Here is a 15,290-nt window from a genome sequence, read left to right as displayed (position 1 = left end):
GGGATATGAGAGAGGCAGGCAGACAGACAGACAGACAGACAGACGGAGCAGGGAAGAGAGGTAAGCAGGCGAGCTGTGCCAGGTGAACACTTTTAAGGGGCACACATGTGGCATAGCTAACGGAGGAAATGCACCTGCCGGTGATGATGGTGAAACTGTCTTGGTGGCAGAGGAGGCTGCTGCGGGGGGAACTACCAGGCCTTAGAGTCAAGATCTTCCTGCCTTGCACCCACCCCCAAGTGCCAAGAACGAATTGTGAGCCACTTTACCTGGAATTCCTTTTATATGTTTAGTTTGAATCAAAGTTTCACTAAGTAGCCTCGGCTCACCTGGAACTCACCGTGTAGACCAGGCTGTCCTCGAGCTCACAGGGATCTGTCTGCCTCTGTCTCCAGCACAGGGATTAAATGTCCAGCACCACATCTGGCTCCAGTTCTGTTTGTGTTTTTGATGAACATGTAGAGTTGGGAGGACAGTTGGGTAGTAGTGTCTGCCTAACACGTCCTTTGTTCTGGGTCCCCAGCACTTCAGAAAACAAAATAATATTATGTTTATGAATAGTTTACCTCTGAGGAGGACCAAGAGCAACCCCAAAGGGCCCCCAGGCTTCTCCTCCCTCCCACCCCAAGCAGGAGACTTAATGGTGGCAGCGATCAGTGTACATTTGAGAACACAGTTAAATCGTTGCATCCATTTTCTCTGGATTTCTCTGTTTGTTATAGCCATAACAAACAACCGCAAACTTACGGGCTTAACACAGAAGATCTTCATCATTCTCTGGGCATGTCAGCAGACCGAGAGTGCGGAGTTGTCAGGCTCGAGTTGTCAGGCTCTCCTGAGGAAGGGTCCCGAAGGACCTATTTCCCAGTCTTCCATCTCTCGGGCCCATCTTCTGTCCATTTTCAAGGCCAGTAACAGCCTCTCAACCGTCTGCTTCCACTGAGGCATCTCCGCCCCACCCTGGCTCTCCTGCTTCCTTCTGAGGTTCTTATGAAGACCCAGGATCATCTCTAGCCCCTGAGTTCAGTGCCCTCTGCAGAGCTTCTTTGCCATGATAAGCATCTGGGGATTAAGAGCAGGGCATCAAGGCCCTTATTCAGGCATCTCTCCAAAATAAACAGGAAACACCAGCTCAGTTGGAGAAGGAAATCGCTCCTGCTCCTAGCCCTGAAAAACATGATGAGAGGGTGACTGAGGAAAATCAGGGGGCCGTGAGCATATATAGAGGTGGGCATAAATGTGCATTTAAATGTAGAACTCAGATAAAGTAGCATTGTATGTGAGGAGCTCCCGAGGAGAAGACAGAGCTCAGAAATCAATTTCTCCAGCATGGAACCAGAAAATGATTTCAAGGAAAAAGAGATATGGAATATGGACACATACGTTCTACTATTTATGTGCCAGGATCCGGGGTTGGGGCACCAGGCACAGATAGACAGTCATACATACCACACACTGACACAGGGCAATATATACCACATAGCATACATAGACACATATGCTACATACAAACAGCAATATATATAGCATAGATACACAAACACATAGCAATACACTCCCACTACATACAAATCACAGACATGCATACGAAATATAGAAACATATGTATACCCACAAAGACCCATCTGCCACAGTACACCTCACATGTACTCACTACACATAAACTACAAACACCACACCGACATCACATGAACTAGATACACAAAAATGTAGACACTCAAAATACATGCCACACATACACATGCACACATACATGAAGATAAAAATGTCACAAAAATTGATAAGAAAACTGTCATATTAAAAAGGAGAAATGGGACCGCAGAGATGACTCAGTGGTAACGGCGCTTGCTGCCAAGCCTGAAGAACTGAATTTGATCCCCAGAATCCACTTGATAGGAGAGAATCAATTCAATGAGCTTCTGACTTGCTTCCACAGGCATGGCATGGTACACAAGAGCCCTGACCCACCCACATATAAATAAATAAGATATAAAATAGAACAGGAAAGAAATATACACACACTCTTTTTGCTTTGGGGTTTTTTGTTTTGCTTTGCTTTGCTTGTTTTGTGTTTGTTTTGCGAACAGAGTCTCTGGCTCATATGATGATAGCTTTGAATTATTGATCCTCCTGCCTCTACTCTCCCTCTTAAAGGCTGGAATTACTCTGGGATAAAGAAAAAATGAAAATGTGAAAGGGTGTAGGGGGATGAATTGTATCCCCAAAGGGTAAGGCTCCAATACCAACCACCAGCACCTGGGATTGTGGCCTTATTTGGAAGTGGCCTTTGCAGCTACGATCAAGCTACGATATGGTGGCACCAAGTTAGGGTGGGTCCTCAGACCAGCAATTAATGTCCTTATAAGGAGAGGGAGATTGGGACACAGAAGCTCAGGAACACAGAGAGAATGCCTTGTGACCAGAGAGGCAGAGCGAAGGGACACAGATTCAATGCTAAGGAATGCTAAGGCTGCTGGGAAGCTTCAGGATTCGGTGGGCTGGAGTGAGCCCTCATCCTTCCACAGCAGGGCTGGCTTTCCCACACCCGGGCTCGGACTTCTGATCTCTGGAATTTATTCAGAGGGATAAGTGATGGTGGCTTTATAGTGCCAGGTTTGTGGTCACTGCTAGGAAATTAATCTAAGAGAGAGGAAGAGAAGAAAGTGTGATGAGGTGAGCAAAACTAGACTGATGAGTGAGACTCTTAAAGGGTGGGGTGAAGCTTCAGATCTATCCAAAACCATGATCTTTCGAGCCTGAGAGTGGAATTAAGGGTACTCACAATCCCACAAGGCACCAGCAAGTTATGACCTCACAAACTTGTCCTGAGAATAAAAGGAAGACATCAGGCAGTGGTGCACACCTTTAATCCCAGGACTTGGGAGGCAGAGGCAGGTGGTCTCTGTGAATTCAAGGCCAGCATAGTCTACAGAGCGAGTTACAGGACAGCTAAGAATATACAGAGATACCCTCTCAGAAAAAAATAAATAAAAAGAAAGAAAGAAAAAAAAACCCAGAGGATTTAATGCCAGTACAGCAGGCTAGAGAAGCCAGTGAAGCTTGCTCAGAGTCCATGCCTGTTGTTGAATACTATTTGAGCTAGGCAAAGATGTGCTCATTTGTTTATGCTGCATTTATTCATATAAGGATGTGTGTTTTATTATGTAAAGATGTGTTGCATTTGTTTCACCGTGCCTGCCTAAGGCACCTGATTGGTCTGATAAAAAGATGAACAGCCAATAGCTAATCGGGAAAAGGATAGGTGGGACTGCCAGGCAGGGAGAGAGAGTAAGTAGGAGGAGAAATGGAGGCCTGAGGGGGACAAGATGGAGAAGACAGGAGAGAATGAGGGGGAAACTGTGAAAGGAAAATATGCAGAAAGGAGGCAAAAGGGAGCTAAAGAGAAACTGGTTAATTTAATTTAAAAGAGCTAGCCAGAAACGTGCCTAAGCTAGGCAACGCATTCATGGCTGATAGTAAGTCTCTGTGTCCAGATTTGGGAGCTGGTGGGTGGCCCAAAAGAGAAAGGCTGGTACACAGCCACAGGTGCTGATGAGCAATGACGTGCACAGTTAGTGGGGACTACAATTCCTGCTAGAGGTGGTTCACGGACCTGCAATGACAGCGAAGAGATAGAGATAGATGTATTACTAGATACAGGGCTGGCTCTTGTAGTACAGGCTGCCTTTGAACTTAAGGGCCTTTTGCCTCAGCCTCCTGAGACCTGGGAGCATGGGTGTGCACCATCAGACCCAGTAAGGTTTTTTTAAACTGGGGGAAAGGCCCTGGACAAATAAAACTGGGGAGAGACAGGAGTGAATAAATGAATATTTACAAATTATCATTGCTGTTTTATTATTATTAATGTGTGTATATGTGTATGGCTGTTCGTGCCATGTTACTGCACAGAGACCTCTCTTCCCACTGAGCTGTCTCCCCACACCAAATGAGAGATTTTGATATTCTTGACCATCCACTGGAGGCCAGAAGTCGGAACTGGATCCATAGATGTAGCTGTAGGCAGCGGCACATTTTGGGGTGTAACAAATAGCCCAGGGTCACAGTAGATACACAGCCAAGACGTCTCTTGCACATACTGAGTTTTCTGCAGCTCTGCTCTCACCCTGTAGCAAGGTGGAGGAAGCGGCCCTCTCTGACACTGGATCAACGGGGTGACCAGATGGTTTCTGCTCCCTGGTGGCCCTCATCACTCTGTATGTATGACATTGGTTGAGATACGTCATGTGGTTGAGTGTACCCTCTCACTGGTGGGAAGGGAGGGTACTGCTACAGTGACTCACCTTGGTAACTCTGAAGACACTGCACTTGAAGCCTCAGCCATGGGGTGAACAGTCATGCCACTGGCTGTCCTAAGGCAGTGGTTCTCAACCTTCCTAATGCTGTGACCCTTTAACACAGTTCTTTGTGTTGTGGTGACCTCCAACCATAGTTATTTTCAGTACTACTTCATACTATAATTTTGCTACTGTTATGAATTATAAAGTACAGATCTGATATGCAGGCTTTCTGATATATGACCCCTCAAAGGGGCCATGACCTACAGGATGAGAACCACTGCCCTACGGATGTGGCTCCATGCCTGGCTCATCACCCACAGCCGGAATAGGGAAGAACTGTGTTTGAGCCATCCAGCCATAGATGACCTCAGGAATGGTGGGGTGCTGCGGGATATTGGTACACTGTGTAAATATGTATTGCTGTGATTGGTTTCATAAAAAGTTGGACAGCCAATAGGTAGGCAGGAGGAATAGGTGGGACTTCTGGGCAGAGAGAGGAAGTAGGAGGAGATAATCAAGACACAGGGGAGGTGCTAACGAGGCGTGGATAGAGTTGGACATGCAGAATGAAAGAAAGGTAAAAAGCCACATGATAAAGTGTAGATTAATAAAAGCAGGTTAATTTAAGTTATAAGAAGTAGTGGGATAAGCCTAAGCTAAGGCCAAGCTTTCATAATTAATAAGAGGTCTCTGTGCTATTCTTTGGGAGCTGGCTGGTGGAGCGGAGAAAGACTCCGTACTGTGTGAATGCGTAAGTCTGCAGGAGAGAAGCGGGGCTGTTTTTGACTGGGAGCTTGTGACCCTCTTTCTTATACTCGGTCTCTGGGTGCCACTGGACATACAGTGTTGCTTTTTCATCCACTGTTCCAAGCAGGGGCTTCCATGGCAGAAAAAGTACCTAGGAATAAGACCTAGGAAACAGAATGCTAATGAATTTTCCCCTCAGTTTACATTTTGAAGAATAAACGTGGGTAAGTTTTTAGGATGTGAATTCAGGATTTCATGAGGGATCCCTAAAAACTCCCTCCCAATAAAGTCATGTGAGTTGTGTCTTTCTTCCTATGCCTCCCCTCTGGTGAGAGAAATAAGTCATGGTCCTGGCTGGTCCTGGACCACGACATATGGCGCCCAATGTGGGGATGATCGATAAACCCTAAAAAAACACCAAAACAGTGACCAGACATATGGAGGAAAACATAAAAAACCCACAAAAAATTACACCACAGGTTAAAAAGGTGAGTAATGAGTGCTCAAAAATAAAAAAATAAAATTAAAAAAAAACATAAAAGCAAAAAAATTGAGAGTAAAAATTTGTAAATAATAAGTTATATATATATAATTAAAAAGTATTCAGATATATATTAATAATGAAAAAAGTTAAAGTAAAACAAAAACAATGACAGAGATACTTAAAATCTATAAGCGTGATGGTCGTGGAGCTGCAACTTTTATCGCTTGCTAAGCACATAAAAATTTTTAACAAAATACAACATTTGGCCCAAAAATCACGTAGGTTACTGCTGAGATTGGGGCATTCCACACTCAGGTGCAGTAGCCAGCTGAATCTAACCCACCTGCAGGCGAAAGGCAAGCAGGAACCAGAGTAAGTTTAGAGAGTAAATTTAACCCCCACAATTAGCAGCCCAGAGTCAGTCAATAAAACATAAATCTAATTTTATGATTACAAGATAAAATTTAAAAGAACATAATAAAAAATCAACACAGCTACACCCGCCAGAGCTTGTGACGGCACAATCTTAGAGCAGCCACGCTGGCAGACACCAAAGAATCTGTATCAGTCACTGACCTCTGGTGGGACTTTTAAACTTAGAAAGCATGGCCTGTGCCCAGGCAGAGCAGGGGATGAGAATCGGGCACTGCCTCGTCCCTAATACCCAAACAACAGACTGAGGGAGCACGTGTCAGCTAGGAGCTGACAGACAGGTTTAAAACAAGGTGACCTCAAAACGCTACAGCTTCAGGACAATTAAAAATAAATAAGCAGGTTAAATATGTTAAATTGTAGATTTATTGTTAATTATGGTATTGACCTGATAATGTTTGTAACTGCTTATATGATGTTGAAAAAAGTTTGACACGCCCTGTAAATGTTAGGGTTTAATGCATATGTTAGAAATTTTAGTCTTAATACAATGTAAAAAAATTTAAGAAGTGCTCTAGACCAGCTAGAAAAGCATTCTCAGCTGGGCAGTGGTGACACACTTCTTTAATCCTAGCACTTGGGAGGCAGAGGCAGGTGGATCCCTGTGAATTCGAGACCAGCCTGGTCTATAAGAGCTAGTTCCAGGACAGGCTCCAAAGTTACAGAGAAACCCTATCTCGAAAAACCAAATAAATAAATAAATAAAATAAAATAATAAAAAATAAATAAAAAGGCATTTTCAGCTCAGGCAATTCTCCTCTCCTTTAAATAGGAGACTACAGTCTTTAGGAACATGACTATTCAAAAACATTATGATTTCTCCTGACAAAAAAGTATGGCTCTAAGACATAGAGCCCAAAGGTATTTCTCTCCCTTAATCTTTTTTCTTCACAGAGGTCAGCAGTCAGAGACAGGTTTGAAGCTTCTTCTCCCCAGGTGCCTAAGACAGGAAATGCCTGTTCCAAGGAAGAGTAAATTTGGGTAAATAAAGGAGTCTTTGCCTAAGACAGACGTAATCATCTGACCTGTACTGAAGCACGGGTTTTATTAAAATTAATAAGAGGCAGTGGATTGTTGGGCCATATTACAAAGGCCCATATTTCTACTCTGTATGGTGGCCAGACTTTCAGGCCACAGTTTGCGCCTGGCCACACAGAAGGGTCACCTGACTGTGTGTTTAGAATGAACTGACGCCATCCTAAACAAAGGGTCAGCATATGATAATGTCGCTCTGCTCTTTCTTTGTAATTGGGGAGGTCACCTGGGAAAGAGGTATTAATCCAGTCTACGTGACAGAGCAGGCATAGATGGAAAGATGTAGCAAAATGGGCATAGATAGGTGTGGATGAGACCGCTGTCATTCTTCTGGCTACCTAAAAAACAGAATACAAATGAATTTCACCCTCAGTTTACCTTTTGGTATAAAAGTTGTTTAGAGAATAAACACGGGTGAATTTTCAGGATGTGAACTCAGGATTTCATGAGGGATCCCTAAAAACTCCCCCCCAATAAAGTCATGTGATTTGTGTCTTTCTTCCTATGCCTCCCCTCTGGTCAGAGAAATAATTTGTGGTCTGGGCTGATCCCAGACCATGACAGAGAGCAGAACACTGGACAACAGAGACAGAGGAAATGCGTGCCCATTAGCCTTGGTTCCCACCTTCTGCTATTGTAGACTTCTATAGATCCAGGCAGAGGTGGCATCAGGGAAATGCTCTTGGGGTTCATATGGAGACATGGCGAGGGGCACTGAAGGGGTGTCTAAGTGTCTGTGGGTGTTAGTGCTCTGTACAAAGAAGGTCGTCCCAGCCTGTGAGATGGACAAACAGGAAGTGTAGACCAAGACTCTTACGGATCTGGAGGGTGTGACAGTTAAACAGCTGCATCTCTGCATTCTGGCAACCTGAATAAAGCCATTGAGATTTATGGTACAATTCTACTGAGAAAATAAAAGGTGGGTGCAGAAGATGAGCAAATGGAGGGGAGAAGATTTCTATTCCAGTTCTTAGAGTGTACTGTTAGAGGTCTCTGATCTGTTTTCTGTGTTTTTATTTTTGGTAGAAAATAATTATGCAAGAGTCTGGGAATGTATGTCAGCGGTAGAGTGCTTGCCTGGCATGCATGAAGCCTTGGGTTCCACCCCAGCACCACATAACCTGGGTGTGGTGGTACGTGCCTGTAATGCCGGCCCCAGGGGGGCTGAAGTAGAGGAGGAATTCAAGGTCATCCTCAGCTAGATAGCAAGTTCCTGACCAGCCTGAGCTACATGAAACCTTGTCTCAAAATGTGGGGGTACAGTGGAGGACTGGGGGGATAGTTTGGTTGGCAAAATGCTTGATTTGCAAGTCCAAAGACTTGAATCCAATCACCAGAACCCAAAAGGGGAGGCAAAGATAAGGGGGTCCTTGGGGGCTCAAAGGCCAGCCAATCTAGCCTGTTTGGCAAGTTCCAAGCCAATTAGAGACCCTGTCTCAAAAAACATAAGAAGGTGGACAGTGCTTGGGGAACAATACCTAAGATTGTCCTCTGACAACCCCTTACACATAAGCACCTGCACAGACAGACAGGAAGAAAGGAAGGAAGGAAGGAAGGAAGGAAGGAAGGAAGGAAGGAAGGAAGGAAGGAAGGAAGGAAAGAAAAGAAAGAAGAAAGGAAAGAAAGAAGAAGAAAGAGAAAGAAAGAGAGAGAGAAAGAAAGAAAGAAAGAAAGAAAGAAAGAAAGAAAGAAAGAAAGAAAGAACCATTTGTACGAGGAAAGCTTCCTGGACTAGTTAACCTGGACACTGGGAACAACAAAAGTTTGCACAGGTGTGCTAAACAACAGAGAACTACCACTAGAAAGTTAAAGGAATTACTTCCACGCTATTTCAGAGAACAAACATAGTAAATGCAATGGAATAAAGTGAAGACATATCTAAAAACCAAACCAAAGTGTAATTGCTGGTGCCCAGGTTTCCCACAGCAAGACTGATGTTAGAAATAAAATTTTCATCTCCTAATATGATTTTCCCGCCCACACCAGTGCACAGACACAGGCACATAATCAAAACAAAAATCCATTGAGTGGAATTTACTACAGCAAAAGATCCACATCTGTGATAAAGTAATTAGCACTTGGATGAGTAGGAGCTGGGCCTACAGAGAGCCATAGGGCAGCTTGTCTATAGAGCCCCTTGTCATCTTGAGTCCCATGTCAGTAGGAGCTCTTCAGGAAGTGCCAGTTCAACTACTAAGACAATTTGAAGTGGGAAAAAAAGGCAAAAATCTTTCTAGTATTCACAAAATTAAATTTTCAAAAAACAGACCAGTTCCCGATCTATAATATATGTCTTTGGCATTTAAATAAAACCGTTTGAAATAAAAACAAACAACACAGTAGTTCAGGGAAAGCCTGAGAATAGACCTGTGATGTTAGGGATGCAGAAACCCTGTGCAAATACAAGTCCCCAGGATGCGTTTGTCTATTACTAAGTGTAATCTCTGAACAAGAAAAGAAACTTTGGAGGTAACATCCTGGATCGTGGTTACCTGACCTCTATTTCGAGCTTGCCGAGGACAGTAACCAGCACCTGGTATCTGTTCCTGTAGCCTTGGCCTTTGTCTTAGTCAGGGTTTCTATTGCTGTGAAGAGACACCGTAACCATGGCAACTCTTGTAAAGGAAAACATTGAATTGGGGTGGCTCACATTTTCAGAGGTTTAGTTCATTATCATCATGGTGGCATGCAGGCAGACATGGTGGTGGCAGAGAAGGGGCTGAGAGCCCTCCATCTTGTGGAGGTAACAGGAAGTGATCTATCTCACTGGGAGTAGCTTGGATAAGTGAGACCTCAAAGCCGACCTCTACAGTGACACACTTCCTCCAAAAGGCCATATCTACTCTGCTGTTGGATTTTCTTTGACTCTAGCCCCACGCTGGAATGACAAAATGCTATTATTGGTTGTTTTACTCTTTTTGTTTTGTTTTGTTTTTTGTTTTTTAACTTTTTAAAAAATTTTTTTATTAGTTGTTTTACTCTTCTTACTCTTTGGGGGACTCGCCACCCAGTTCCCAAACCACACACAGAGACTTAATTCTTTCTTATACGTGCCTAGCCTTAGCTTGACTTTGTTTCTAGTCAGCTTTTCTTAAATTAACCCATCTACCTTTTACCTCTGGACTCTTTCCTTTTCTTACTTCTGTAATCTTATTTTCACTCTTACCCCCTGACTGGCTGGGTGGCTGGGCCCTTAGCATCCTCTCTCCTTGTTCTCATGCTCCTCTTCCGTCTACCTCCCCCAGTTCTCCTTCTATTTATTCTCTCTGCCTGTCAGCCCTGCCTATCCTTTCTCCTGCCTTACTATTGGCCATTCAGCTCTTTATTAGACCAATCAGGTGTTTTAGATAGGCAAAGCAACACAGCTTCACAGAGTTAAACAAATGCAACATAAGAGAAAGAATGTCACCCATCTTTGCAACATTATACAAATGTTCCACAGCATAGACAAATGTAACACACCTTAAAATAATATTCTACAACATTACTTCAACAAAGATACACCTCCTAATAGTGCCATTCACTTTGAGAGCCATTTCTTTTCCAAACAACCACAGCCTAATCTATAGCCACCATATATGAATGTATCTCCATCCAAGTTGGCCAGGCTGGTATCCAGAATGTCAGGGCTACCAGCCCCATGGACAGATGCCAAGTGACAAGACCATTGTGGAAGGAGGAAATTCCTTCAGTCCCTTTGTCAGTGAGAAAAGGCTCTAGCAAGTATGTGTCAAGGTAGTATTTTTGGACCTGGCATCCACAGGCATTGATGAAGTTACATTGGTACCTATGCCAGCTCTCCCTCCCAGGGCAGCTCATCACAAGTAAGAAAGATGCTGTCAGTTACTGCCCATGGGCACTACCCATGGGCAAGCAATTCAGTGGTCTCTTCTTGTCTTGAAATCACAAGAGCTCAAATGAGCTATAGGCAGGGGTATTCACAATAAAGCTCCACAGGGCTACAAGAGACCTCATCTTGGACAAACAAGCAAGCCAGGCATGGGAGTGCCTAACACTTGGGAAACTGAGGCAGGACTGTCAATTTTAGCTACTGACTTAGGTAGGGTTTCTATTGCTGTGATTTAGACTAGGACCAAAAGCAATTGGGGAGGAAAAGGTTAATTTCATCTTATACTTCCAGGTAATAGTCAGTCATTGTGTGTGTGTTATCAACAGTTATTGATAAGATGCCCCACAGACTTGCCGACAAGCCAATCTTATGGAGGCATCTTCTCAATTGAGTTTTCCTCCTCTCAGACGAATCAAGCTTGTATCAAAAAACCCAGCCAACACAGCTATACAGTGAATCTGAGGCCATTATGGCCTTGTCTCAGGACAGACAGCTGACAACATACCACCCTGAACACATCCAATCTCATCTGATTTGGAAGCAAATCAATACTTAGTACTTGGATGGGAGACCTCTTTGGAATACCAGTTGTTATAGGCTGAAAGCAAACAAAGCAAGATCAAAACAAGCAAATCCCCCCCCCCCCAACAAACCCTGCAAGATTTGTGTACGAGCAGCACTGGTGATGTTCTAGACTTTCAGAATATCAAGGACTATCTGCCTATCAAGGGCGCTTCCAGACTAGCGGGAGGCATCATGATGAGCCAGTTCAAAGCAGGGAAGACTGTGGTTGGCCCAGCTCTTGCAGAACATGAGCCTACATTAGCTCTCTTTCTCTTCCAACTAGAGCCCACTATTCCTATACTCCCCACAAGAAACACTGGGCAGGGGATTGTGTTGTCTAGTTTTTTTAGTCAATTTGACACAAGTAGCATAATCTGAGAGGAGGGAACCTCAGCTGAGAAAATGCCTACATACCTACATAAGATTAAGAATGTGCTGCAGGCAAGCCTGTAGAGCAGTTTTGATTAGTGGTTGATATGGGTGGGCCCAGCCTATTGCGAGTGGAACCAACCCTGGGCTGGTGGTCCTGGGTGGTATAAGCAAGTGAAGCAAGTGGTGGTGGTACACACCTTCAATCCCAGCACTCAGGAAACAGAGGCAGATGGAGCTCTGTGAGTTCAAGGCCAGCCTGATCTGCAGAGGAAGTTCTAGGACTTACACAGAGAAACCCTATCTCAAAACAAACAAACAAACAAAATCCCAAAACAACGAGAGAGAGAGAGAGAGAGAGAGAGAGAGAGAATATAAGAAAAAAAGAAAGCAGGTTGAACAAGCCACAACCAGCAAGCAGTATGCCTCCATGGCTTCCGCATTAGTTCCTTTCTCCAGGTCCATGACCTGTTTAGTTCTTGCTCTAATTTCTTGTGATGATAAACTGTGATGTGGAAATGTAAGTCAAATAAACCCTTTCCTCCCCAAGGTGCTTTTGGTCATGGCGTTTCATCACAGCAAGAGTAACTCCAACTAAGACAAGGATGGAGAGGCTAAAGGAGGGGCAGGCCTTTCTGAAGAAATAACACGGAGAAGATTGTAAGAGCTAGGGAAGAATGTTCTGGGGGGTGGGGTGGGGAAAAGCAAGTGGCTGAGGCAGAAGAGGCCCCCAGTCTCCAAAGAGAGGACCTCTGAGGAGGCTGGTGACAGAGAGAAGAGGCCAAGATAGGGGAAGGGGGAGAGAGAACCATGGAAAGATTGTTCCACAGCAATTTGGGAATCAATGGTCCTGACGGAAAATCCGCCTACACTTGAGACTCTCGGTCTTTTTGGTCTGGAACATGTGGAGAGAGACAAGCTGGGCTGGGTCTCAGGTAAAAAAAAAACAAGGGTGGGGGGGAAGGAGGTCAGCTGGTCACTCCTCCTCTGTTTCTTTGCTCTATCAGGTTTTCACCCCAATATCTGACTCCCAGGTTTTTATTGATAATAGAACAACATAGATAAACACAACAGCATTCTCAGTGCCTTATGCATGTGGTGGCCTGGAAAGACAAGCTTGTGGGGAAGGAGGGATGTTCAGGTGGAGCAGCTGACACAGACCTCAGCCATGGCAGCAAGGGCTTTGGGAAACAGCCACCCGAGGGGCACATTTGGAAAGGAGACTTCAGAAAGAAACTGTGGTGGCGGTCATTCTGCACACAGGGTTCATCCGACACTCAGCAGGAGGGGTGCTGGTCAGTGAAGACCTCCCCCAGACACAGGCTGTGGAAATAGGCATCACTAGGCCCACCAGGGGGCCAGATTCTTGTGGACCCCTCTTCATACCATATCTCATCCTGAACTCCAGAGGTTCCTCCTTCCCCAACCCCATCATCCAGCCTCACCAAGACCTGTCTACATCTATCTATACCTGTCTAATCCATGGTGCCCCGGCTTCTCTCCAGGGTCATGCTGTGCACCCCACACACTCCAGAGATAGCTGAGGGCTGGAGGAGAGAGAATTGCCTGGGGTGCTATGCCCCTTGTATGATATAAAGGGCCAGAGCAGAACCTGGAAAGCGTGGGGCCAGCTAGGAGCCAGCCTTAACTAGGGACAGCTGTTCCCCTTCCAAAGTGTCTCTCTGGACCTTTTCTCCACAGCTCATGAGACATCTCGGCTCACCCTGCTATAGGGTATAACGTGGAGGTCCTGTTAGCCAGTGGGTGGAGATGTTCCCTGCTGTAAGAGACAGGAGACCTGGCCCACAAGGACCAGGATTTGGAACTTCAAGGCTAGCCCTCTGTTCTGCTTAGTGTCAACCAGCATCCTGAGGTGACTGGGAGGTATCAAGCTTAGAGGATGTGATAACCCAGGGGAGAAATCTTGGTAGCACAGGTTGCTCCCCTGCCTCAAACTCACAGGGTCTCACTGTGTAACCCAGGGTGGCTGAGAATTCACGGTGTGGCCTCCAGAGCACAAGGATTAGAGGTGTAATCTGCCACAGTGGTGGCTTGGTTTTTTGATGTGTTTTCTGCACTCCAGGACTGAGAGACAGCCATCCACCCCGCCCAGTGACTCACTCCTGTTGTTGTGTTGCAAGGAGTCAGGCTTCATTCAGCAGGAGACCGGAAGTGGGAGACCATGGAATCATTTTACATAGAAGAAAACAGCCTAAGCAGCGCTGGAAGGGCTGGAGGCTACCAAGGGACTGGAGGAAGCAGGTGTGAGAACAGTTGTAAGTTTGTATCCAGCTCTTTCCTTGTCAGAGGTAAATCCCAAAGACTTAGAGTCATGCTCTAAGGTTAAGGGGTGCCTACACCCTTTCTTCATCCATCTCGGGGTTAGCATCTTTCACTTGCTGACTTCCGTGTTTCTATCTATCCAGAGCCAGAATCCCGAGCTTGAGCGCTCTTCCCCGAATTCATGACTGTCTTACCACAGTGCTCACCTCTGCATCATAGAGTTTACGGAAGGGCTGGAGTGTAGCTGGACTTCTTCATTGGGACTGCTGGCTCCCCGATAATGACACAGAGACTTATTATTAATTGTGGACGTTTGACTGACGGCTTAGGCTTGTTTCTGTGTAGAAGGAGCTGTGGGCCGCTTCCTGTCACGCATGGCTCGCAGCCACTGGCTAACTTTACCTGAAATAATTACACGGAAACTGTATTCTTTTCAACACTGCTTGGCCCATTAGTTCTAGCCTCTTCTTGGCTAATTCTCATATCTTGCTTAACTCATTTCTAAAAATCTGTGTAGCACCACGAGGTGGTGCCTTACCAGGGAGGATCTTAACCTGCGTCCATCTTGGACAGGAGAGCTGTAGTGTCTGCTCACTTCCCTTCTTCCCAGCATTCTATTCGGTCTACTCCACCTATCTAAATTCTGCCCTATCAGGCCAAGCAGCTTTCTTTATTAATTAACCAATGAAAGCAACAGATAGACAGATGACCCTCCTCCATCATTTCTGACTAGCAGTTATAACTTAAATCAACCCATTTCTACAAATTTACTTTCTGCCTTTGACTTTAATGACCTCATCTCCATAGTACCCGCCTGCTTGCTCTGCATCCCCTGGCATCTCCCTTGCTTCTTCCCAACATCCTCTCTCTGTGCCTGGAAATTCTGCCTAGCTATTGGCCTTTCAGTTTTTTATTAAACCAACCAGACTGGCTCATCTTCACAGTGTACAGAGAGATTGTTCCACAGCATTGGAGAGTACTTGCCGCTCTTCTTCACCAGGGTTTGAATCCCAGAATCCATATGGTAGTGGCTCACCACTGTCTGTAAACCCAGCTCCAGGGGATCCAATGCCCTCGCCTGGCCTTCACTGGCACCAGGAATGCATATGGTGCACAGATATAAATGCAGGCAAAACACCCATATACATAAAATAAAATTTTTAATTAAACAAAAGTTCATTGAGATCCTCCAGCCTCTGCCAACCATGTATTGGGATTAAAGGCATGT

General features: G+C 45.1%; 1 long non-coding RNA gene across 1 annotated transcript; it reads right to left on the bottom strand.

Annotated features, from left to right (window-relative positions):
- Positions 1–267: 267 nt before the first annotated feature.
- LOC126490788 (uncharacterized) lies at positions 268–15,290 on the bottom strand. Its single transcript, XR_007589250.1, has 3 exons — positions 14,269–15,290; positions 748–1,167; positions 268–525 (listed from the first exon to the last, which is right to left on the bottom strand). It is a non-coding gene; the product is annotated as an uncharacterized lncRNA (long non-coding RNA).

This window comes from Alexandromys fortis, unplaced genomic scaffold, assembly GCF_014885135.2.
Source record: "Alexandromys fortis isolate MF-2015 unplaced genomic scaffold, M_Fortis_MF-2015_v1.1 scaffold_254, whole genome shotgun sequence".
Taxonomy (NCBI): Eukaryota; Metazoa; Chordata; class Mammalia; order Rodentia; family Cricetidae; genus Alexandromys; species Alexandromys fortis.
The sequence above is the reverse complement of the archived record's forward strand: the minus strand, read 5'-3'. Positions and strand labels throughout refer to the sequence as shown.